The sequence below is a fragment of the Aedes albopictus genome, chromosome 2 (genome assembly GCF_035046485.1).
Source record: "Aedes albopictus strain Foshan chromosome 2, AalbF5, whole genome shotgun sequence".
Taxonomy (NCBI): Eukaryota; Metazoa; Arthropoda; class Insecta; order Diptera; family Culicidae; genus Aedes; species Aedes albopictus.
The window spans coordinates 436,671,694-436,696,062 of NC_085137.1; the positions used below are offsets into that span (position 1 = coordinate 436,671,694).

The following is a 24,369-nucleotide window of genomic DNA, read 5'->3' on the forward strand; positions in this document are numbered from 1 at the left end:
TGATGGCTACCGGTGTAAAAAAAAGGGTATTAGTCAAAAATGGATTGTTCGAATAGTAGCCGCCGTTAAGGTTGCTCTTAGACTGTTAGGGGCGATTTCTTCACCCTGGCTTAAACGTAAAACCAGGTTTAACTATATGGGTAAGCCTGGCTTACCGGTTAAGCCGGCCCTTAGTCTATTATGACAATCATCAGTACCTCGCGCATAAGAATATTTGATAAAACACCTAGTGACACCCGAGTGTTGGAACTTGCACCCAGATAGACTACATGCTGAAGGCCCTAGTGTCTGAACATTGACTCGTATCATTATCTTATATTATGTAGTCTAATAAACCGGGACATGATTTTCTAATGTCACGAGTTAAAAAAAATTACATAGGGACATAACATCGGAAGACAAAATGCTGAAAGGACAGAACGTCAAAAAACCAGTGCACACTGTGCCACGAGGGAGAGCTAGCAAGAAAAAACCTCTTGTTTTTTGGGAATGCATTTTTTTGAGTTGGTGTCTTCGGAGACTTGTATTCATTTTAACTGTCCTTTTATGTGGTGATGAAAGCTAGTTGGTTATTTTGTCGCATAGGTGGTGCTGCGATACTACCTTTTTTTGTTTTCCGTTCTAGAGGTTCCCCGTCATAACTCTTGTTATTTCAATAATTAATGCTTACCTAAAATTTAAATTGCTGTAGTTGTTATGCAGTAGGTATAGAATAATAAAGTAATAAGATTCCATGTGATTCTATTGTACATTTGTTCGATACCTCTTTGATGTAATACCAAAACTTGTCCTTCAGTTATTTTCATAGTAATTCAACAAATACCACATCATTACCATACTCTGTGTACAGATACTTCCAATTGTTATTGTGATGTTCTTCTAACATTTAGTTGAACCAAAAATCAATAACAATTTCAGGCCTTATAGTACAGGTTGCTCTTCGCATGGTATTTGTAAGGTATTCCTTTCTGCTCGGGTACTATAACATTGTCGAACGTTTGAACGGCCTAACTCATACCGGATATGTGATATTATGCTATATTTGAATCTAAATGACCAGTGCAGTGTTCCCAGTCACTGCAAGAATTCTTTCGAAGTTGTAGAGCTTGCAAAAATAAGTAGTCACCGAAGACACCAATGTTGTGTGATTTCAAATAACAAAGTTATACTTAATATACTAAAATTTACCTGAAATTAACGTTTTTATTACTATTTTGCATGTTATTTGTAAAGTTATCATTTATAACACCTCACGTGCCTGCGTCTGATTGTACCAATTTTACAGTTTTCCGGTTCAATAATAATAATAAAAATTACTATAAATTTTCCCAGCAGTTTTATTTTCCAAAAAGTTTCAAATTTTGGCAAAATTTGATGCTTACTTCAAAATATGTGACTCCGTAGTCGTGCGTGTAGTGTCACCAAGCTCTTAGTCGCATGGTGCTGAGGTGCGCGAGTTCGATTCCCGCCGCAGCTGTCAGGAAAAGTTTTCGGTTGTGCTACTGGGCGTTGTATGCTAATCCGTTGTCTAGTGTCGTGCTTCCTTCAAAGAGGGAAAATTTTTACTGGAAGCATTGTACGTGTCCGTGTCTCTTTTTTTAAATATATTACTCAAGATCTTTCAAATCTGAAAGTATGGCGGCGATATAATTTGGTGTTTTTGAGACATCTTGTTTTTAAATATTGAGGTTTTTATACCTTTATAATTTTGAAGGAAAAGCAATACTTTATTCCGGAGTGCTATTGAATCCTAACGGATCACTTTTAAGTTAAGAGTTTTATGATTACCCAATGCCCTACACCTACACACTTAGAAAAAATGACTACGGTAAAATTTTACCGTAATCTCAACAGCTGAACGTACGGTAAAAAGTTCGGTGATTTTTCAAACCACCGAACGTACTGCGAATCTCAGGAAAATGCATCTGTCAAAATTACCGGAACGCTCGGTACTTTTTACAAATTTACCGTAAAAATCGCAGAACATTCGGTATGTTTGTTTACAAATGAATTCTCAATATCACGGGTGGGTAACACTCCATTTATTGAATATACGAAAAAAAGCAGGACAGAGGGCGGAAAAGGAGTCGGAAATGCCCGAAAACTGATGGACGTAATTTTTGAATGCTTTCATGAAGTGGCATCTTACCCCATGGCAGATGGCCTTTTTGCACCACTTCCGTTTTACGAACCAGTTTTGAAAATAGCTAAAAATCGATGAAAATTCAATAGTTTAGTGAATATTTTTGCAGAAGTATCGAGCAAATATTGTCTAGTTGCTGTTACCACTTTGAAAGCCTAACAAATGAGGCAAATAATCATTGAAAATGATGAAAGTTTGAAAAATGGCATCTTACCCCACTTGACCCTACACGGTCGCCCACACGCAATCATAAATCACCCCAAATAGATGTTATTTTGACTCATATCGGCTCTTCCCTGCGATTACTTCGATTTTGGCTAAATCGCGTTAACCTGTGGGTAGTTTCCGTTTGATCCCGGCAGAAAATAGCAACTCATACATACATATATTTGTACAACATCACATTTAAGACAAGGCATAATCAACAATAGTACGCCACAATACTCGGGTTGTGGCTGCCGTTCTCCATCCTCGGTCGCGCCCAATGCTTACCAGGTCACGCTCCACCTAGTCCGCCCATCGTGCTGTCTGCGCTCCACGCCTTCTTGTGCCAACCGGATCAGTTGCAAACACCAGCTTTGCAGGGTTGTTGTCCGGCATTCTTGCAACGTGCCCTGCCCATCGTATACTTCCGGCTATGGCCACCTTCTGGATGTTGGGTTTGCCGTAAAGTGCAGCGAGCTCGTGGTTCATCCTTCTCCGCCACACACCGTTCTCCTGCACACCGCCGAAGATCGTTCTTAGCACGCGTCGCTCGAAAATTCCGAGTGCGTGAAGGTCCTCCTCGAGCATGGTCCATGTCTCGTGCCCGTAAAGGATCACCGGTCTTACTAGCGTTTTGTACATGGTGCATTTGGTGCGTAGGTAAATCTTTTTCGATCTCAATTTCTTCTGGAGCCCGTAGTAGGCCCGATTTCCACTAACGATGCACCTCCGAATTTCACGGCTCACGATGTTGTCAGCCGTCAGTAAGGATCCGAGGTAGACGAATTCCTCCACCACCTCGAAAGTATCCCCGTCTATCGTAATAAAAAGTGATACGGTCAAAACTTGGACACACTTTTTTTCATAACTTTAGACTGCGTACACCAAAACAGCTTATTGTTGGACCAGTAATGGTACATTATATGTAGCTTATACCATAAAATTTTCATCAAAATCCATTAAGTATTGGTTGATATATAGATAAAACCAACGACCTGCCTTTTTTAAATTTTGTACAAAGCGCTACATAGTAAATTTTCGGCAATTTAAGGACAGCAAAGCACAATTTTGAATATAGAAATACCAATACTGCTCCGATTCTTATGAAAATTTTACAGTATAATACTATTATAAAAATATGTTCTTAGTTAAATTTTGAGCCATTTTGTATGAATACTCTCAAAGTTGTAGCAGTTTGAATATGAAAAAAACTGACCAGTTGCTACTTAAGCAAATATAACTTTGTAACGACTGGATCAAATTAAATTAAATTTTTACACAACATTTTGATATCAAAATTCCAGTCGAATATTTTTCCCATTTTGATATGCATACTTCACGTACAGAAAAATTGTCATTGAAATCGGTTAAGTATCTCTGGCTCTATAAATAAAACAGTAAAAATGTGTTCTTATTTGTGAATCCTCTTTGCACAAAATTTTAAAATTGCAGATCTCAGGGTTCAACAATATCTCCGCAAATACTAGACCGATTTTGATGAAAATTTTATGGTACAAGCTACATATAATGTACCATTACTGATTCAAAAATCAGCTATTTTGGTGTACCCAGTCTAAAGTTATGAAAAAAATTGTGTGACCAAAATTTGACTTGACTTGACAAAATTTGAAAAAATTTGACCACCTAAACAAATTTAACTTTGTAACGGCTGGATCAAATTGAATGAAATTTTTACACAACATTTTGATATGTATACTTTACAAACAGAAAAATTTTCATTGAAATTGGTTCAGTATTTCTGGCTCTATAAATAAAAGAGTAAATATGTGTTCTTATTTTTTAATCCTCCTTGTACAAAATTTTTAAATTGCAGTTTTCAGGATTCCTCCGTGAATACTAAACCGATTTTGATGAAAATTTTATGGTATAAGCTACATATAATATACCATTACTGGTCCAAAAATCAGCTGTTTTGGTGTACGTGGTCTCAAGTTATGAAACAAATTTTGTGACCAAATTTTGATCGTATCACCCTTTATTACTACCCAGACGAATCCGGTCGCGTTCGGTCCCGCCTACCAGCATGTATTTTGTTTTTGAGGCATTCACCACCAGTCCGACCTTTGCTGCTTCGCGTTTCAGGCGGGTGTACAGCTCTGCCACCGTTCCAAATGTTCTGGCAATAATGTCCATGTCGTCTGCAAAGCACACAAATTGTCCGGATTTTGTGAAAATCGTTTCCCGGCTGTTGAGCCCGGCTCGTCGCATCACACCTTCCAGAGCGATGTTGAAGAGTAAGCATGAGAGTCCATCACCATGTCGCAGTCCCCGGCGAGATTCAAATGAACTGGATAGTTCACCCGAAACACTTACGCAGTTTTTCACACCATCCATCGTTGCTTTAATCAGTCTATATATATGGCGTAGAGGAAAAACGACCCCAAAATTCAAATTGATGAAACAAAAAATGACCTCATAAGACCTCTCTGAATTTTTCACCATGTTTTCTTTGTAGTGTCCGCTAAATACTGAATTCGACTCCAGCTGCTTTTATTTGCTAATTTGTTACTAATCGAGCTTTTTCTGAGTGATGTATTTATAGTCAAAATCGAAGATATTTTTGATCAAGTGTTTTTTTTCTGATCCATTCAAACGAAACATGTATCAGTTTATATTGTTCCCTCGTTTCCTTATGAAACTGCTGATTTCTACGAAGGATTTGAGGGTAAACTTCAACGATTTCTCCAGTTTTAAAGTATGCAACTGGACAAGAAATGGCCAAACGCACGACCTTCAAGAAACGAAACGTTTGGTGAGAATAAAGTTTGGTGAATAAGTAATTCTTGCAATTACCTTTTTATTATGATCTATATCCCAACAAACATTATCGCTGTACAACAGATGAACAAACCGCACTTAAGCATGATTTTGAAAATTTTGGCTTATTCACTGTTATTCAGCTATCATTGTTACTTGGGGTGTTTCTACAGTTGCCTAAACTGCATTTTCGAAAAAAAAACGGCAAGATTTCAATAAATTGGCGTTTAAGACACTTTCGCGATTATGACTTATGCATAGGACATTTATGTAAATTGTAGCTTTTATCAAGTTTGTCAACTTCACCGAAGACACTATTGAGAAAAAATGTATGGTACGTTAGTTATGATTTTGTTCCTGCAGTTCCATACATTCGCAGCACTGTGCGGCATAGGAGTCTAACTGAAAAGCTGAAAAACCGAAACTTCAAGTAATTAACAATTTCACCTCATTTGTCTTGAAAAACACGAGAAAAATACAAATTTTTCCCAGCATCTTAAACCTTCGATTGAAAATTATAAGTTTCAGAATCGTTTTTAGAACGCAGACAGAAGTTTCAATATTCAATGTACTCCGGACTAAAATCGATAATAAAAAAAGTTAAAAAACAATTTAGAATAAATATGATTTCTTAAAAAATCTCTGCTTGTTTTTAAGATTGTATTTAACAATTTTGAAATTTGTCAACAACATCATTAGACATTTCTAGACATTTATTACAATATCGGTAAAGGTCTCGCGACCCACCAAAGTTCAGCCCATAGTTTGAGAAACGCTGGTATAGAAGGTAATGAGAATCAGATACACTTTTTTAAAGTTTATATGTCAGTGTATTCTAACTTAAGTTAATTCTATACTCTATGATACAATTGCCAGAGAATGTTCAGAAGTTCAATTCATAGGCCCAGAACCTTTCCGTGGTGTATCCAAATGTGAAACGCAAATGGAAATAAAACGATGGGAGGATCAAATGAAACGATCAAACTGGATTCCAACAAAAACATCAAGATAATCAAAAACGCTCAAAACTCCGAATGATGAAACTAAACTACAGAAAAACTGTTGAACATAAATAAAAAAAAGCTCTTAGCATAGCTATTGGGCTTATTACGGGGCACTCGACAAGATATCGTTTGTAAAACATCAATCGATGTCATACTGATGTCTGTCGATTTTGAAATTATGCAAGGGGCTGTCCATTAATTACGTAAGGGAATTTTAGCGATTTTCTGATACCCCCTCACCCCCTTGTAAGATTTTTTGTATGAGAACCCAAACATTTTTGTATGGAGCGTAAGATTTCTCAAACCCCCCCTCTCTCCACAAACCCTTACGTAATTAATGGACAGCTCCCAACTGAGGTCTCTCACCATTTGTTATGTGACTGTCTAGTACTATTTGTGCGTGGAAGACAATATTTCAACAAGGGTATTCTAAATCATATTGAAATTTGCTTGAAAAACCGCAATTTTATGGTTGATTTAATCCTTAAAATCATCCCAGATTGGAGTACTTCGCATAATCAGCAAAATGCGTCAACCCTGAATGGGGACTCGTCGTCCTGAACAAATGCGAAACTGAACAGGGGTATACCACAATAGATCAAAGTAAGGGTCGCAGTGGTTTAAATCCCTACAAAAAAAAACGACTAAATCCCGAATTTGGCTTCACGTACGTCCCGACGTTTCGGCCATGGGGTGTGGCCTTTTTTTAAGGGAAAAACTATATTTAAAAAGAGGGTTTTAGTTGGTCACAATATCATTTCTTAAACTAGTCTTACTTGGCCAATTACGAAGCCCAGATCATGATCGACCGACAACTACAAAAACAGGACGAAAACGATTGGTTAAGTAAGACTAGTTTAGGAAATGATATTTTGACCAACTAAAGCCCTCTTTTTAAACATAGTTTTTCCTTGAAAAAGTCCAAATCTCATGGCAGTCAGGTATAGAATATAATAAAATCGTTTTATTTTCAAGACTTCCCCCGATCAGCTATCGAAAATCTATTACAGCCAATTCACCAAATAGCAAATATTTCTTTTTAATAGGATATAATTCAGATAAAATTCCATCAATGTTCACTCTAGTAATTTTTCAGCAATTCAGCGATAGGTACTACTAGATTTCAAAATAAAAAAGGCATGTTAGGGAGACTAATAGAAGTTCTCGGAAAGGATAAAGGTGGCGCGAAGGGAAATCACAGCCTCAGACACTAAGATAGACAGAAGACTAAGAAAGAGAAGAGGCAGTCTCTGGGGCTTTTCAAGTGAGTCGATTATTTACTTGTGTACTGTGTAATTTAAGGTTATTAAAGGGCTCATATATTATGTAATGCAAGAGATTACGACTCTTGAAACGCTCTCTGGTTTCTTTTCTACAGTTACCTTAGACTTCGTTTGCTACTTCTTCCCTTGGGGTCTTTTTCTATAAACCTGACTAAGACCTCCTGATTCCGATGAAGTCCTGAGGGAGATATTGACCCCTTCTTACAGCCATTGAGATCAATTTAAATCACCAATTACCCCTTCAAACCATGCTGCGCCTCATTTTACTTTTACTTTAAAACTCCCCGGGACCCGCTAATGGCACCCTCTAAACCCCTCTGAGATATATATTTTTTTAATTTCACACAATAACAACCTGCACTTAAAAATCATGAATCAACCTTTGCCCTTCTTCATCTCTGAAATTCATTTAATCATTGTTTAAAGCTCATTAAACATTGAACACAAATCAAGCACTTTGGTAATTAGATTACAATTTTTTAACGAAATCTCAATTGCTAATTGATAACACTAGTTTACAGCATTTTTGAACTCGGTAAACTGATGATCGTTTTTGGTGTAGAATCATGCCCTGAGTTCGAAAACGCGAAGGAAAATAATTACAGTAGAGCGGAAATTTTTTCGACTTTCCATACAAGGCTGATGATTTGAAATCGATTTTTGTTCTATTTTTAAGCAAAGTCGCTCACTTCACACATCTCATTCTCCGTAATCAATGCTTCGATTGAGCTGGTTTTTTTCTGTAACTCGCCTACATATGATTTGTCAAATAAACGTTGAGAAAAAAAAATTTAAATTGTTTTATCTTATTGAAAAAAAAAAATACATTTCTTCATATATTTTTGGAAATTTTGCTAAAATTTAAGGAGATCGTCCCAAAAACTCGGAAATATATTGAATTTCATCAATCTGACGCAAAACCTGCATTCAGATGATCGAATGGTATTGTATTCAGCTTTTAATTTATGGAAAAAGATTAAAAATTGGTTGAACAAAACGCAAGATATTTGAATTTTATCAAATTCCATATTTTAAAAAGTTGTAAAACTCGACATTAAGCAAAAACTCACAAACTGTTCTATGTACCTACTTGGAATTTGTTGAAGCACGGTTTCGAAATCAGCGCTAAATTATGCTTCAAAAATTTTGGTCGTTGACAGAAGTTCACGACTTTCGTTTTATTTTGTAAACTAGTGTAATTGCTTAAACTGCATTCATGGACGCAATTTTCTAATTTATCGATCTTATTACGGTGCGTTTTCTGAAAAATTGTATGACTGTTCCTGGATACTTTTCAAAAATAAAAATAAAAATATGAGCGACTGCTGTCACTTAGATTAGCTCAGTCATTTATGCCCCTTCAATTCACCAGCATTTTCCCACTATTCTTTTAGAAGTTTTCGGTATACTTTTCCACCCTTCTCAATTTGTCCAGAGCATCTGAAGATCCTCTCCTGCTCCAAAAGTCAACGCTCTCTGCTCTCCTCCATAATCAAAATTTCTCAATCGACTTCTCGCACTCCCATCTTGCACAGTCGCCGCACCGACCGCGTTCCGCCACATAACAACATCCAGCGACACGACAACCACTGCGAGACCGAACGCCGCGAGACCAGGCTTTTGGTTCCTGTTCCCACCGGAGCGGAGTTCAGTTTTTCGCTAGATTTCGCCAAATGTAGGCCACATCTCCGCTGTACTTAAAACCACCTACTAAGCTGCTAAACGTAACCGTAGAAACACACCACCGTGTTAGGCACCCACCACCCCCCAGAAAATCCAAACTTTAGTGCGCCCCAGTCTGTTGGAAAGAAACGTTCAACCTCCTCAGAACCTGAACCACCCTTTTTTCCGGGGCGTAATCATCATCAGGAGGACTTGGCGAGGTTTTTGGATTGGAAGAGGAAGTTCGGTAACAGTTTTTCCGGAATCGGAATCCAATAGCGGTGCGGTTCGCGTTTAATGATTTCCTCGGCGGCGGAAGTAGACGTCCTGCAATCGTGAGTTTCGAGTGTTCGATTAACGCTGTGTCTGGTGTTTTGGAAGACGACTTCGAAATCTGATTGACCGCGGTCAGGAGTTCGTCGTACTTGTGCAAGCTTTGTCTGATACTGTTATTGTTTGTTTCTGTAGTGAATAGAATCGTCTTGAAAGACGGAATTGTCAGTGTTTTCCCAAGGCAGGCGACCATCTGTTACAGAGTGCAACCGTGTTTGAGTTCGAAGAAGAACCCAATAGGAAATCTCCTTTTTTAGTGCTTTTTTTTAAGAGTGGAAAGGAAAGGCATGTGATTTCAGAACACCCCCCACTACGAAACAACATCATTAATTAAAAGCGTGTGTTCCCACCACCGCACCAGCCAGCTAGCAGTCAGTGTTTGCGGTGTGCGCGTTTCCGGATAGTGTGTGGTGCAGACAGACGGACAAACAGACAGGCTGACCGATAAAGTCGATCAAACTAAATAGCACCACATCACCTCCCACTCGACTCTCGGCCTGGCACAGCACTGTGGGGGAAATTATGGTGAAAGATATGTATGATGAATGCATTATCTAATAAAATGATTTGAATGAACTACACTAAGCGACGGAAGAAATAGAAACAAGTTGTGCCAAGGTGGAAAGCAGAGCTTATGATCATTGTAATTAATTGGAACCTGTTCAAAGTTATCGAGTTTGTTGGTTACTGATATCGCAGCTCGTACACAATACTGGCAACGTTGGGCCTTCGGTGCACATTTTTTGCAAAAGATTTGTGTGAAACAATATACTAGGGTGAAGAATTTTTGGTCTGACTTGTATATTTCTCGATTAAAACTACTGGGACGCTAGCTAATCAAAGGCTCCTACTTTCAAATTTACTTCCTTCAAATCCAAGCACTTTGTAATCAAATTTATGAACTCGTTACTATGAATGTGTATAAAATTAATTTTGCAGAGTAGAAATGAGATACAGTGATGAATGAAACAACGGAAGAGTCGAATTTAGGCACAGTCAGTCACATCCCAACGACGTGAGCCTAAAACACTTATCATTGGAAAACTTTTACAAACGATTAAATTTGCATTGCTCAACGTTTCGGCCTGATTTATCTGGCCTTTTTCAAGGGTAAAGCTGTATATCGTTTTTTTTTTGTTTTTATCATTAGTGTCACAGTTTGTTTGGAGCTTCTTGTATCATATGCACGTAGTGTTAAAGCAAATTGCTAAAATATTTTTGAAGGGACATCGACACTTTTTCACATTCATTAATTCACTCTGTACAGAGTGATTCGTATACAGTACGTAGTAGGAAATCCCCTGATCTCAAAAATTTCGCTGAAGACATTAGTCTTCCACTCTGTCTCTTTTCTCCACGGTAATCGCAAAGGATCGTGGTCTAAGAATAGATCACCGAGTGTTCGAGGCATCTGATATCAAATAGATCGCTGGGCGTAAAGGAGTTCATTATTTGAAAACAATCGTGTGTACATGAAAATGATTTGCCGGAACAATTGTAAGAAATACTAATAGTAGAAACCATAGAATTACTTTTAGGGTAAATCGCAAATTGTTGCACAGCTGAAAATCTCGTCAATAGAGTGATCGCTGTTTACCTTATTATTGATTGCTCTCAGTTGGTGCCAGCAGCGAAAAGTGCGGACAAGAACCTTTATAGCATCTAGTTTCCAGCGCTGACAGTCTAGCGGCGACACCATCGCTTGTATTCAATGCATCGTCTGGGCTACTCTCGGTTGTCAACTTTCTCAAATTCTCACCTCAAGCTCACGGAAGCATGATAGTCAAGAAATGTCAAATCGTATGGAAAAATCGCGAAAAACGTTGATTGTTAGAAAATAGGACAGTTTTGTGAAAAATTAGTGAATAGAAATTAGAAATGGTTTGAAAAAGCAACTTTTCGTGTTTACTTCATGTTCCGGAACAGTTCCTTCACCGAGAAAATTCGATTTTACTACCACACAAAAAAGTGCCATCTGTTATATTTTTAATTTGAAATGTCGATCTATTGTTGCACACCTCATAAGAAAAGCATAGAGTGTGTTTGTTAACCCTGAAACCCCCCCCGTGGCTATGCCAGTGTGTGGCCAAATGTATTTTCGGCCTAATAAGCCACACCCACAATAAGAGGGTATAAGAGGGAGCACTCACCCTAAATTTTATACAGTATACTCTGCTTTGATATAGTCATTCATTGACTTCCCCATATTTAAAATTCAACATTTCATCTCTCATTTATTTTTTTTATTTTTTGAGTCTGATGTGTAGGTTTCAGACGCGTTGTCGAAAGATGAGCCGACTTTTTTATTTCTTGAGCTAATATTGACTAATCTGCAACCCACCTATAGAGCTCGTAAATAGTAAGAAAATTTTGAAGACCAAGAGTATACTGGTTACAAACTATGCGCAAAATGCAACCGCTACCATTAGGGTGGCCCACACTTATATGAAAAACAAAAATTTCGAAAAATGCCAAGTCTTACCTCCTAAATCAGTTGTTTTCGACTCCCAGAAGCTACGTTCAAAATTTGAGCAAAATCAGTTGAGCCTAAGGGGGCGCTCAAAACGCTTGAATTTTGTATGGGAAAACTTGGCCAAATGTATGCAGAAATTTTAAGTTTTCGAATTTTGCCGCTAGGTGGCGCTGTAAGCGTTCAATAATCAAACCCTTTGGTATTATTGTAGGTGACTATATGCCAAACAACTTTGTCGAAAACCGCAAAGTGATCCAACGTCTGTGAAAAAATTATACCCTAGGAAAAGTGAGGATAAACTTTATTGTTGTTTTTCCAATACATGTAAAGGAATAATATCAATAATGAAATCTCAATGCTTTGCCTCACTTTGCCAGGGGTATAACTTTTTTCACAGCCGGCGGATCACTTTGCGGTCTTCGACAAAGTTCTTTGGTATATAGTCACCTATAATAATACAAAGGGGTTAATTTATTGAACGCTTACAGCGCCACCTAGCGGCAAAATTCGAAAACTTAAAATTTCTGCACACATTTGGCCAAGCGTTTCAAGCGTTTTGAGCGCCCCCTTAGGCTCAACCGATTTTGCTCAAATTTTGAACGTAGCTTCTGGGTGTCCAAAACAACTGAATTAGGAGGTAAGATTTGGCATTTTTCGAAATTTTTGTTTTTCATATAAGTGTGGGCCACCCTACTGTATATGATATGATGAACCTGGGCGTGCTAGTGAAATACCTATAAGTTAATGAAAGTCGAGTTCCTTTTGATTCCAATTATGTGTTTACATCCTATGGCATCGAGTCAAATACGAAACACCGAAGACGACCATACAGTTGAGGTCGAAATATGTACGTGTCTGTCATAGAATGCTACCATATAGTCGAAATTAAAAGTAAGAATGTTTAACTCGATTTTCTTTAACAAAAAGTTTCCTCGTACAGTGGTGGCCCGGTTTTGTCAGCCCCCGAATTTGGCTTCCCCCAATTTTGTCAGCTTTAATACGCCATTTTATAAGTAAAAGGAAAATAAAAGTGTGTCAGCATTGTTATTCCGTGTAGCTTTTGAAATCAGTCAACTATCACGATTTTTCTCTGGAATTGTACGAAAACGCTTTATCAATTCCTCCTAGAGCTACTCCGTGAATTTCTCTATGGGCTTGTTCTATGGATTTCCAAAGGGTTGCCCTCGGGATTCCTCCATGATTTCCTCTTGGTTCCACTTTCTATTGCTTAAGGAATTTCTGGTGTGGGTTCTTCTGTAATTTCTGCAGAAATTCTCAAAGATATTTTGGCCGGGAGTACTCCTGGAACTCACGCTAGAATTTCTAAAGCTATTTCCGCTGGATTTCTTTCAGGAATGACTCCAGATGGCTTATTCTAGAATTTCTACAGGAACTTCATCTGGAATCCTATCAGGGATTTTCTCAGAGTTTTCAACAGAAATTCCTCCAATGATTCTTCAAGAATATTTACTATGATTTTTTAAAAGAATTCTTCTAGGGATGGCTCTAGGGATTTCTTTAGAGATTTCATTAGGTTTTTTTTTCAGAAAGTACTAAAAAGATTCAACCAGGAATTCCTCTAGAGGTTTCTACAAAAAATTCCTCTAGAGGTTTCCACAGAAAGATTCCTCAGAATTGCTCATGCTCCTTGGATTTCGTTCTGTAATTGCTCAGGTAGTTCTCCAGGAATTCTTCCCGGGATTCCTTCAGAAATCTCAACTGAAATTTCACCAATGATTTCTCCAATGATTCTCCTTGGGAGTTTTTGGAGGTTTCTCTAGAAATTCTACCACAGAGGTTCCTCCAAAGATTTTTTCAGCAACTCCTTCTCCAGGGATTTCTTCAGGATTTGTTTTGCTCACTGTTGTGATAAGCGTGCCTTCCCGTTACTGCCGTAACAACTCTCAGTATTATGTGAGAGTCATGGACACGTGGTTTGGCTGCCGATGTTTTCTGTATAGAACACTTTGGAAATTAGAGCAAAAAGGCAGTGGAAACAGAGCCAGCAACGATAAAGTTGGAATCTTCCGCTGCCGTCTACTGACCACAAGACAATTACTACAACCTACGAGAACTCTTTATTCTTTATTCTAAAAACATCCCAAGTAACAGAACTAGCTGAATAACAGTTTCTTAAACCAAAGTTTGCTTAAGAGCTGTTTGTTCCACTCTTGTACAGCTAAAATGTTTGTTGGGATGTCCTTTCAAAACACTGAATAATAACTTGGAATATCCCACTTTTTCTGTTCTCAACACCCACATCAACACAAACTCAAGTTCTTATGATTTACTAAACCGCTGTTTTCTATTTTTTTTTGTGTCACCGCCCTCATCTTGAATTTTGATTGGCTTAGTTTCTTTTGACAGTGTCTCAAGTTATAATTTATGTCTGAGAAAATGTCACAGTTTTAGGTTTAATGAAAGGAAAAACTGTGCTTAAGGATACAAAGTTTTTTAGTGTGTGACCACAAACTTTCGATCACAGACGTACAGTGTATCAAACAATTGTCCGTACAGCACATTTTTTGTCAGAATAATTTTTCATTCAAATGTTAATAACTTTTTTATGCATCAATCAAAAGCGCTGAAATTTTGACCAATCTTGAATCATATATTTGAGATCAAATAGTAAAATTTTGAGCGAGATCGAATAAGTTTTCTGAAAGTTATAGAACTTTTAGTAAAACTTATAAGACTTTTGAACACATTTTTAAAACATTATATCTCTGGTGGAGCGGACCTGGTGTGATGGTTAGAACAGTTGACTATCACGCCGAGGACCTGGGATCGAATCCCACTCCCGACAAAACTCGCAAAATGTGAGTTCTTCCTTCGGAAGGGAAGTAAAGCGTGGGTCCCGAGATAAACTAGCCTAGGGCTAAAAATCTCGTTAATACAGATAAAAAAAAAACATTATATCTCAATATGTACTCGATGGATTTTTTTCATTTTTTTTGTGTTACATCTTAGACCGGAGACTTTCATATGCAGCCATGTTTGGGGTTTTATATTCGCTACAAAAAATATGAAAAAAATGTGCGTATGTAGTTGACGATGTTTTAAAATTTATTATATTTTGCACACATAATCTGCCAAACGTTTTCAACCCATAAAAGTGCATTAACTGAATGATAAATCCATAGGACCTACTCTTCATATGTAGTTTAGTAGGTCCTGTATAAAAATATATCATTACGAGAGTTTAAAAAAGTTGAAAACACTTGGCAATTTTATTGATCAAAATATGATAAATTTCCAAATGACACTCTGAACATATACAGATTTTTCATATTTTTTGTAGTGAATATAAAACGTTGGACAAAGCTGCATATAAAAGCCTTAGGTATAAGCTGTAACACGAAAAATATTGAAAAGTTTCATCAAGTACATATTGAGATATAATGTTTTAAAAATGTATTCAAAAATATTATAAGTTTTACTTAAAGTTCCATAACTTTCAGAAAACTTATTCGATCTTGCTCAAAATTTTACCAATGGAGCTTTAATATATGGATTATAATTGGTCAAAATTTCAGCGTTTTTGATTGACGTATAAAAAAGTTATAACCATTTAAATTAAAAAATTATTTTGAACAAAAACTTGCTGTACGGACAATTTTTTGATACACTGTACATATCTTGTAATTTTAGCAACACATTTTGTTGTTTTTTTTTTATTTCACGTTAATCCCACTATCCCTTTGCCGAGTGGGTGGCAACCAGAACTAAAAGAAAACCAATATTTTAGCAGAAGTTGCCGGCACTATCGCCGTCGTTGTCTGTGATGTTGATGGGGGGTGGCGTAGCGTTGGCACTGGCACCACTCTGTCCGGAGCTGGTATGGGAAATTGGATCCTCGGGATTGATTTGGTGCCCGCCCGACCAACGACGACGACGACTACGACGCATCACTACGGGGTGTTTGAGCGGTGCATCAGCAGTATGATTTCTGCCCGCTTACTCCACCCCCCTTGGGAACACCAGTAAAGTGATGAAAAGCAAATGCTTTGGGAATGGGTATGGAGAAAAAGGGTGCTGAAAGTGATTTAAATTGTATGGTGCTACAACGATGAACCATTATTATCATCACTAGAGAGAACAGCCGCCGTGGAGGAGCATGCAAATGAAAATTAGCACCATTGATTAGCGACCGCGACCGGTCGATGGCCAGCCAGCCAGCGCCAAACCGGACCAGCTTGCAGGAGGACGACGACGATTGACTGCAACTAAATGTGGTCGAGCTGGGTGCCTGCAGTGTACGGTGTGTCTTTAGGCAAATCGCACAAAGACGGAAAAAACGGAACGGGAACAAGATCAATGTTGTTTATCTGGTCGAATTTGGATTTTTTGTGTGTGCAGAAGCGTGCACGCCATGGCCCACATCTTTTACATGTTTTGATTGAATGTGAAATAATAACACTTCAATCTCATCACATTTGTGTCGTTCCGTAGCCACAGAGAATGTTTCTTGTTTAATGTGTTGTTTTGTTTAAATAAAATGAAGAAAACTTCTTCTTCCACTTCTTAACCAAACATCCTAACTTACCTTTCTAAAAAGGAAACGTTTCAACATATCAATCAGTATGTACGCACTATGTACATTATTGTACAGATGAACTAATTATGAGTAAGTTTATGAAAAAACGTACAGCTCAGATGAGTTTTGAACTCACGACTCTTGTACGCTAGACGAGCGCCTTACCAACTAAGCTGCCGAGCCAATTAATGACACGGCGTCTTAGTTGTTACAAGGAAATCACACTGCATCTTCCTCAAACCTAATGCCTAACTTGATTAGCCCTAACTCTAACCTGATTCCTAACTTGGTTACTAGCTGAAAGCTTTTCTTGTCACTTGACTATTGTTGCAAACCTATGATAGGCATGAATATATTACATGTCCAAGTGAGTCAAGAATGAAAAGATCCAGATAGACCAGGAGTCAAACCGAGACACCATCAGAAAGTTGTGCTGAATAACTGCACTTTTGCCGTTTCAGCTTCATGGTCCCAAATCAAATCCATGTTGACATTCTTACTAAATCACATCACATTCTAATTGTCGCTAATTAGTTCAAATTATAATAATTGAGAAAGACGATCATAAGCTAGCACAAGCGCTCAATCCCTGTGTTCGTTCTGATCGCCGTGAATCCCCTGGCTTCACCTTGAAAATTGACAGTTTTAAAACTGTCCAACACAACAACGCCCCGTGCACCATAATAATCGCGCGTTCCCTCTGTCCAACTCTGACTCTGGCTGACTGTTGGCGTTTCTCAATTATTACGGGAGCAGCCAACAGCAACACCAACGACAACAACAACGCCGGAGGAAACAAACAACTCGTGACACCATCGCGCATCGGGGCGAACATTTGCAAAAAAGAAAATAACAGAAGCATTTTTCATTTTTTTTGCGATTAGTCTTTTCCACGAGAGCGTCCACACTTTGAGTGTTCAGTTCGAAGTGAAGTGTGCAGTGAGCAGTTCGGTTCCCGGTTTTCTTTTCCCTGTTTCGAAATTCGATTTTCCGTATCGAATAACCAACGCCACCAGCCTGTGTCGTGGTGGTACGGTACAACAACGGTCATCAATAATCGCTTCGGTTTTAGGACACCCAATCGAAAGGTGGCAATTGTTGTTACAATTGTGTGACTAAATAATGCAAAAATTTCCCAAATGGAGGAGAACGTGCCTCTGGAGCCGATCTACTAATACCTTAAACAATGTCCAACATTTCTTGAAAATAGTTTATTGAGAAGTTTTCCTGCAATACATTTGGATGACTTTTACGGAAAACAGGTGAAAATTGTACGGCTTAACTTCTGTCTTAACCGCATAATAAATTAATGGTATTTTTATGTTCCTTGAATAGTCATCTTTCTATTTTGAATAAGTTGTTGTTTTGTTTTGTTGTTTTGTTGTTTCTTCCTTTCGCTTTTCGAGCTTAACCCCGGAAAAAAACCCAAAAGGGATCTCGGGAAGATTCCCTGTAGGAATTCTGGAAGAAATATCTGAAACAATTCTGAGAGGAATCCCGGCTAGAAGCTCGGCAGGATGCCCTGAATGAATCACAGAGGAAATTCCAGGAGAAATTAGTGGAGAAATCTCGAGCGGATTATTTCAATACCTCATGGAATTCTCAGAGAAATCATGGCAGGCTTGAAGCTGAATAGAAGTTCCTGGAGGAATCATGGAAAAAATCCTGCAAAGAATTGTTGAAGAAAACCTTCGAAAAAACTCGGAAAGAATCCCATCAGAAATTCTGGCACAAATACCTAACAAAAAATCCAGGATTGCCAGAAGAAATCTCGGCATCAATTTTTAATCTATCATATTCGTTTTCGGAAGGATGAATCTCTTTAAAAATCACAGTAGGAGTACCGGAAGGAATCTTGAAGGGATTCCAGCACGAATCCCTGCAGGAACATCGAGGAAAACTATCGTATGTGTGTGTTGTTGTTATAGTTGCATGCCTCTTCGATCGCTGGAAATATTGTGAAAAAGCAGTTTGATTGCTAAGTGTTTATTCTGCATTCACAAACAGTTAAGTGCATTTTGATATGCTTGTTTTGATGAAATAGTGCATTTTTGGCCTACGTCCACGGATCGACACCATTTGCTTGTTTATTTTTTTGGAAGAACGAATGCTATCTCGCCGTTGATTATTTCTACCTACACAAAGCACTTCTGATATATACATAGCCATCGCCGATTCGTTTTGCCGACCACCCCGCCATCTGGTCGTGAAGTAGCGTATATTGTTCGTGCGGATAGGATTTACCAAACTGGAGAATGGATGATTACTGCAGCGCTTGCAAATTGGAATTCCGCACAGAAGATATTGTTGTGTCCTGCGACGGCCAATGCGAAGATCGCCGCAGTTTCCATGCAAAGTGCATGGGTCTATCCTACGACGAGGGATGCGCATGTCTACATCCAAGCATATTTTGGATGTGCGACTCCTGCAGGGATTACATCGCAAAAGGACGTTTTCGCAAAACTGCCACCGATAAGAACAGCAATGAGTACGCAGCTAAGAGTGACTTTGATATTTTGAAAACGGAGGTTAAACTAATGAGTGAAACGTTATCGAAAGTGGAAAAGAAGCTAACTGCAGAGCCTCGTACTTCAATTCGTCATCACGAAAATCTGCCTTGTCCAGACAATCAGTCTATCCCACTTGCATCTAGTTCTGTATATGTTAGTGAAATGACCGCAAACAGTTGCACCGATCCGATCAATCTTTATGTAACGAACATTGCAACTGATGTAACTGAGGATGAACTAAAGCTAATGGTTTGCGAATCCATAGGCGCGGAAGAAGTGTTAAGTGTGAAACGCTTAGTACCTCCGTGGAAAAACGTCTCCATGTTAGACTATGTATCGTACAAAGTATCTGTCGAAGCAAAATTTCGTAACTCGGCTCTGAAAAGATCGAATTGGCCTAGAGAAGTGTGGTGTCGCGAGTTTAGAGATTATTCTAATATAGCATGGCGACCTTCGCACCGGACTTTTTAAGCTCATGTATTGTTTCTTTCAATAGCAGTTTGTAGTTCTCTGTACTTAGTTTATTTCTCGTGTGTCATTTGATTTGAATTTTTGTTACTGCAACATGTATTTTTAATTTATATTTAAGATAAGCAATCTGTACGACCCAGTCGAAGATCAAGCAAATAAATAAATAAATAAAAAAATACCTTAAAGAGTTTATTCCGGATTTTCTAAATGAATTCTTGCAGAAATTCTTGAACAGTTCTCAGAAACAATCCCTAAAGTAATTCTAGAAGGAACATTTTGCTTGAGGAATTTTGGTAGGAATCCTGGTAAGATTCTCGAGCGGAATGCCAGAAGAAATCCCGGAAAGAATTCATGAATATATCTCTTGAAGCTCATGTCTTCTAATCTCTCAGCATTTCATCCTACTCTCTACCCTAACTCTCGATTTTATCTTCCTGCTCTGTATCCCGACCCTCTATTCTACGCTCTGTTTTAACTCTCAACTCTACCGTCTGCCCTACCCTCCACTCTAACCCTTCACCCTACCCTTTACAGTTTACACTATCCTCCATGAAACTGTTAATCCTAACCCTCTACTTTACCATCTACCCACAAATGTACCAAATGGAGGATAACGTGCCTCTGTAGCCGGCCTTCTGACCATCTACCCTAACTCTTCATCCTACCCTCTACCCTATCGTTCACCCTAACCCACTACCCTACCGTCTACTCTACCCTCCATGCTTTCGTCTACTTTATTCTCTAATCTTCTGTTTAGCCTACCCTACCCTCTACCAGTGATGGAAAACAGTGAGGAATGCAGCTGAGTAGACACAAACGCAAAGCTATCCTACTCGTGAACAACAGAAGCCAGAATATATTTGCACTTCCTTCACTCGCGAGCTAACGAAGCTGGTCGCACTCGTGATTGATTCGCGAAGCAACTCTGAACATTTTTCAATTTTGTGAAAAAACGAATTTACACAGCCGACGGATTAACTTTTCAGGAACAATAAAGCACAAAACACTACTATCTGATGGATAACTGCTTGTTTTGCTATTAAAATCGCACTAAAATGCAATTCCCGCATCTCCACTTGTTCTTCGCGAATAAAAATTCATGAGTGCTTTTGTTTTTGTTTTGCTTCATACTCGTGAAGCAAGCGGGTGCGAATAAACTCACACACGGCTTACTCTCGGCACCGTGAGTAAACCGTTTGTTGCTTTTACACTCGCGAGTTGATTCACGATGAGAGTGTTTTCATCTCTGCCCTCTACACGAGCCCATCCAACTACCTTCTAACGCTCGATGCTACCATCTGTCCTACCGTCAATTCTAACCCTCTACACTATCATTTAATCGGACCCTCTACCCTTTCCCCTACCCTTACCCTTCATCCTAACCCTCTAGCCTACCGTTTACCCTATCATCTGCCCTGCTGTCAACTTTACCCACAACTTTAAACTCCACCCTGACTCTCTACCCTACGCTCTACCCTTTTCGTTATTCCAACCATCTTCCCGACCGTCTTCCCCACTATCTACCTTCCCATCTGCCCTGACCCTCAACCATACCATCTACCATTTTACTCATTAAGCCCGATCGATAGATACTCATATTGCATGATATCATAGCTCAAACTACCATCCCATGGCCGCTATCTTAGATTACACTAGTTTACAGCATTTTTGAACTCGGTAAGCTGATGATCGTTTTTGGTGTAGAATCATTCCCTGAATTCGAAAAGGCGAAGGAAAAAAAATTACAGTAGAGCGGATTTTTTTTCGACTTTCCATACAAGGTTGATGATTGGAAATCGATTTTTGTTCTATTTTTAAGCAAAGTCGCTCACTTCACACATCTCGTTCTCCGTAATCAATGCTCCGATTAAGCAGATTTTGTTACTGTAACTCGCCTACATATGATATGTCAAATAAACGTTGAGAAAGAATTAATAAATTGTTTTTTTTTCCTATTGAAAAAAATGTATTTCCAAATATATTTATGGAAATTTTGCTAAAATTTAAGGAGATCGTCCCCAAAACTCGCCAATATCTTAAATTTCATCAATCTGATGCAAAGCCTGCATTCAGATGACGGAATGGTATTATATTCAGCTTTTATTTTATGGAAAAAGATTTAAAATAGATTGAACAAAACGCAAGATATTTGAATTTTATTATTTTACATATTTTAAAAAGTTGTAAAACTCGATATTGAGCTTAAACTCAAAAACTGTTTTATTTTAAATCTTTTGAGGCACGGTTTCGAAATCAGCGCTACATTATGCTTCTAAAATTTGGGTCGTTGACAGAAGTTCACGACTTTCGTTTTATTTTGTAAACAAATGTTATGGTCCACCATCTTGGATTTAAAAATGGCGTCGAATATCGATTAAATATTAATTTTTGCCTTCTAAGTTCGATCGATAGATACTTACATAGCAGGGTATCATAGCTCAAACTACCATTCTGTGGCCGTCATACTTGATTATGGTCCGCCGTCTAGGATTTTAAAATGGCGTCGTCGGTTATTGATTGTTGACTTCTACTCATCGAGTCGGATCGACAGATTTTTGTATTGCACTAGCTGTCCCGGCAAACGTCTGCGTTTTTGACATACAGCTCCATAGGGATGTCCCCCGCAAAATCATCTGTATGGGAGCCCCATGTTCCAGAGACCGGAGAGGTCTCACACCTAGCTAAAAGCCTTCCCCGGCCCCAACAGCACCCACATACAAAATTCCACACCGATCGGTTCAGTAGTTTCCGAATGCATAAGGGTCAGACAAACAGATATAAGACAGATATTCATTTTTGTATATAGAAGACTAGCTGTCCCGGCAAACGTCGTAATGCCTGCCTACTGTGTTTTTTGACATACACCTCCATAGGGACCGTCCCCGGTAAAGTCAGCTGTATGGGAGCCCCCCGTTCCAGAGAGCGGAGAGGTCTCACACCAAGCTAAGAACCTTCCCCGGCCCCAACAGCACCCACGTACAAAATTTCACACCGATCGGTTCAGTAGTTTTCGAATGCATAGCGGTCAGACAGACAGACAGACAGACAGACAGACAGACAGACAGACAGACAGACAGACAGACAGACAGACAGACAGACAGACAGACAGACAGACGGAAATTCATTTTTATATATATATATATATAGATATATAGATATAGATGTGAATAGATAAGATAGTATCCGAAGCTGCATTGCCATTAAAAGGCATACACTGCCGTTCTACGCCCGATTGTCCCATGTTATATGGGAATCCCATATAACATGGGACAATTATGCGTAGAATGGCAGTACATTCTCGAGTTTTGGCCACCACCTTGAAACCAAAGCCGCCACCTTAAATTCCAAAACGCCTCCACAACCTAAGGAATGTATATGAAAAATTTGGTTGACATTGGTAGAGGCATTCCAGAGTTATGCCGGTACATACATACATACACGCTTAGAACAAATTAGGCGCTGTCCATACTACGTAGACCCATTTTTGACCATTTTAATCCCCCCTCCCCCCTCGTAGACTTTTGTCCATATAATATTGTCGAAATTTATACGGAGCATAGACTTTAACCAGAATCCACCTACACCATTTCCTCCCCCCGCCTTAGTTTATGGACAGGCCCTTATCGGTGAAAAAATCACAGAAAATGGTCTTCGAACAAGCAAATTACAATATTACGGTGGAATCGATAAAATTACAAGAGAAAATAGGTGAAACTTAAGAAATCACCAAAGAATCGGTGAAATCATACAAATTTACGGCAATAAATACTGTGAAAATTTTACCGTACAGATCGGTGATGGGACTATTTTATCGAAACGGCATCAGTTATTTAAGAATTTACGTAACACTCACAAGCTGTGTGCTGCGAGTAGATTCAAAACCGGTTGTCACGATATTTCCATTTACCGGTCTCAAAATATCTCCCTCGAACTGCCACAGATCAAACAGTAATTATTCTTAAGCGATTCCATTTTTATTTAACAAATTTAACGAGTAAAACTAGATCTAGTCATATCTATATGACTTAATGCACTTTGTCAAGTAGAAGCATGGAAAGTATAAAAATTGTTGAAACCAAGAACAACACTGGAGTCATGGGGGATGTTTACCTTTTCCGAGTAGCGTCATGACGGCGTGTTTGAAAACGGAGCCAAGAGAATTGATGGCATAAAAATTAAATGCTCGTACGTGTTTTCAAGCGAGAGCTCGAAGTGCGTTGGTGTGTGTTGGCTAGCTTGAATAATAAAACCGCTCCTATCGCAGTACCCAGCGCTCAATGTTTCGGTAATCCCTGTAAAAATTTCTTGCAGAAGCAATTAACATAATTCTTTTGTGAATTCTTTCTACAATTCCTGTAAACTCCTCAAACAATGCCTTCGTGATTCTTTTGATAATTTCTGGCAGTTTTTTTGAAAATGTCTTCGGAAATTTCTATCGAACTTTCTTCATAAATTTCATCGAAAATCCCTTTAATTTTTTTCATGCAAATACGCAACATTTTTTGTCTCAAGAGCAAACTTAGGTGTCTCTGACAGATTTTTGGGCCACTGGATTCGAATCCGGGCTCAAATTTGCTCCAGCACGACACAAGCTGTACCTCAATTTATAGGACAAAATATGCAATATTGGGCTTTTTAGATTGCAAACCAAGGGTAAATTGGTCAATTAACATCTAAATTGACGACTCATGTAAAATATTTCAATTTTTCCAAATATAACTTGATAGATTTAAACATTTTATGTCAGTAAGTAACCTTGCATGCAACATTTAAAGAAATACTTGTATAAATCGCTTAAAACTATCAAATTCGATTTTGTAAAACGAAATATTTTTCTTGAGTCGTTAATGTACATGTTAATTCACCAATTTACCTTTTGATTGCTTAAAACATATTTCTATTCGTATATTTTTTGGAAATAGCTCAAAATTCTGACGTGCTAGAGCAAATCTGAGCCCTGATTCGGATTCA

General features: G+C 38.4%; 1 protein-coding gene across 10 annotated transcripts in view; it reads left to right on the plus strand.

Annotated features, from left to right (window-relative positions):
• The window catches only part of LOC109406423 (calcium-binding protein E63-1), a 389,205-nt gene that overhangs the window by 141,773 nt on the left and 223,063 nt on the right, over positions 1-24,369 (plus strand). For 2 of the 10 annotated variants that reach the window (XM_062853681.1, XM_062853683.1), the window contains exon 1: positions 8,998-9,409. The exons of the other annotated variants lie outside the window; for them this stretch is intronic. The gene's annotated coding sequence lies outside the window, so the exon portion shown is untranslated. Of the gene's footprint in view, positions 1-8,997; positions 9,410-24,369 lie in introns of those variants that run through there. 10 annotated transcript variants of the gene reach the window in all.